This window comes from Magallana gigas, chromosome 8 (genome assembly GCF_963853765.1).
Source record: "Magallana gigas chromosome 8, xbMagGiga1.1, whole genome shotgun sequence".
NCBI lineage: Eukaryota > Metazoa > Mollusca > Bivalvia > Ostreida > Ostreidae > Magallana > Magallana gigas.
The window spans coordinates 39473253-39476021 of record NC_088860.1 but is presented as its reverse complement, the minus strand read 5'-3'; the positions used below and the strand labels follow the sequence as shown (position 1 = coordinate 39476021).

At 32.1% G+C, this 2769-nt stretch overlaps 1 long non-coding RNA gene across 1 annotated transcript; it reads right to left on the bottom strand.

The window, feature by feature from the left end:
* Positions 1-765: 765 nt before the first annotated feature.
* LOC136271051 (uncharacterized) lies at positions 766-2134 on the bottom strand. The gene is made up of 2 exons (XR_010708845.1): positions 1814-2134; positions 766-1135 (listed from the first exon to the last, which is right to left on the bottom strand). It is a non-coding gene; the product is annotated as an uncharacterized lncRNA (long non-coding RNA).
* Positions 2135-2769: the final 635 nt, after the last annotated feature.

Below are 2769 nucleotides of genomic sequence, written 5' to 3'. Positions count from 1 at the left end.
GTCTCTTGATTTAAACCGGTTTTAGTAAAAGAAAAAGAAAAATTCGGGAGGGGGGGGGGGGTCAAAACAAAGAAGATATAAGCATACCTGAGATCCTGGTTAATTAGAAACTTCGTTTTTCATTTTACTTTAACAGAATCGAGTTTCTCAACATTATTCATTTCTATCTCTCATAGAATACATATATTACCGTTCTAATTGCTTATTATTGCCATTGTTTACAATGTAGAGCAAAATCAATATCGGGTATCTAAAACGCTCTGTAAAAGTCGAACCAATATTGTAAAATCCGTATTATGACGTAGTGCGATGCTCGGACTTCTTTAAACTGTTTATTTCGTTGATTGGGTTGTATATCGTCATAGCTTAGTGGTTAAAGTATTATGCTTCCCAACCGCAGATCATGAGTTCCAATCCGCCTGGAGCTTTTGTTCATGTTTCCCGAATTGAATTTGAATTATTAATACACATGAAGTGGCTGTCAATCCAAAGGACCACACTATGTGTCATACAAAGTGGCATTTATTAAGCTGTTTTGTTTTATATCAAATTTATATTATAATTTGATAAATTTACACCTAAATATTCTGTAATAATGTTCTTTTTGCTGAATCGTGTTCATAAAAAATGCTATAGTAAAGCAAAATACAAGCAAAATACAAAAATAAACAAGCACTTTATCATATGCATGATAGTTTTGAAGTAAAAAAGGTAAAAAAAAAACCAGTCGACATACATATTTTAAATTCAGAAAATGACTACAAGGTGGATTAATATGTTTATAATCAATTGGGGTATCAAGTTTGGGGACTAACATAATGAAAAGAAAAAAAACAACTTTTTGAAAGTTATAAAACTTGTAAGAAAATTTACACCAGTTTTTAATTTCAGCTGTTGTATTTTTAGCTTCTTCTGTGGAGGTTTTATCCTTGTTAGTATCTTCTCCTGCCCCGGGCACGGTGTCCTCTGTTATAGTTATCTCCAGTCCAGTCACTCCAGCCATTCCATCCAGTCCAGTCATCCCATTCATTCCATCCACTCCATCCAGCCATTCCATGTCATCCATTCCAGTCACTCCAGCCACTCCATCCAGCCCATCCATTCCATCCAGTCCAGTCACTCCAGCCACTCCAGCCTTTAACAAAATTAATGTCAACACTGAACCTTATCAGTATCTCAAACGCCAATGTATGTTAAACAATATTACATAACCAAATATGTTTAAAAATTAATTTACGTAAATATAAACATTATTTCCAATCTACAACATTCTTAAAAACGACTTTTTGATTATCTAGAAAGCAGTCTAACACTTCATCAATTTTACATGTATATGTTTGGTATATTCCCCATAAAGAAATGCATAATACTGTTATCAATTTTTTTTCATTTTTTAATGCTAAAATGTTTTTTAAGCTTATACCTCTTGGTTTGACATAAGATGTAAAATAATTGTTCTGTGACAATGCTCAAAGTTGGCTATATATCTGGTTGACGTTTTTTTAACTTTGAAATCATAGTGTAAACATGATAAATTCAAGTTGCTGAATGGTGCGACAAGTTTAAATATACATGAGTTATTAATAATAATAATCTGCTCATTTATAAAAGTGATTATTATGATACACAATTTTTATCGCATTACAATTTAAAAAAAAAAAATCCACAATTTTAAAAGAAAATTATCTGTAAATTTATTACAGCCTGGATAAAACTCTAGTTTCCATGTATGCTTTATAACATTATTTGTTTTTAATGTAAACCCTTTTTTCAGTTTACAGTTCATATCTTATAATTCAATTGAAAAACTGACCTCCCGTATCATAACCATCGCCGTTGTTCATGTTTCCATTAGGTTGCCAGTGGGCCTGGGCAGTTGTGACAGCGTAACACAAAGCAATAGCAAGAATTATTGCTTTCATCTTTGGGCTAACTTTCAGTGAAAGGGAAACATAGTTTTAAGAAAATTAAAATTATTCTAAACTTATCAATGTTTGTAAAATAAGTGTTTTATTTAAGCAATTAAAAATCACTATATTAATGTTGTTCGCGCGGATGTACTGCTTCTAAAAAATTAGTTTAAAAGTATGTGCTTAATTAATTGGTTTCAAAGGTTTAACTCATTTTTTATTTTTTTTTTTACAGCGTGACTATGATGTTTTAAGAAATGAAGATAATAATTTTTCTATTGATCGACGTATCAAAGAAAAAATTGACCGGAAAACTTCATCAATGCGCTACCTTCATTTCTTATTTAATTAAACATTTTCAAATAAAAAAATGTGAAGTGTCATTGATCAAAAATGTAAATAATGTAAATGAAGCGGCGCGTATGAATACAAAACAACAACAGCAACAATATTCAAAATGGATTCGCCTTCAGCTGATGCAGAGCTACTGGGCTGAATTTAATGGATTAAACACAAATAGTTAGTTAAAATCTGAACCAGCTGAATTGAAAACGAAAGGAAAATACATGCGATAGCTTGTGATATCATTCACTGCGCAGAAAAACTCGTATTAAAACTAGTTTTCATGTGAGATCGCTGGAATATGCAACTGGACATAACCATCCAAGGAAAAGCGATCGTGGACGAAAATAGCTGATATGTCGACAGAGAATAGTATGTATAAGCGACTTTTGTAAACTTTGTGGTAACTAGATAGCCAGTGATGCACTTAAATGGTATATCAGCCGCTTGGAATGCGCAGAAGGAGTTGATGCATCACTCATAGCTTTTCTTTACGACGCTTATTTTGATGACCGAT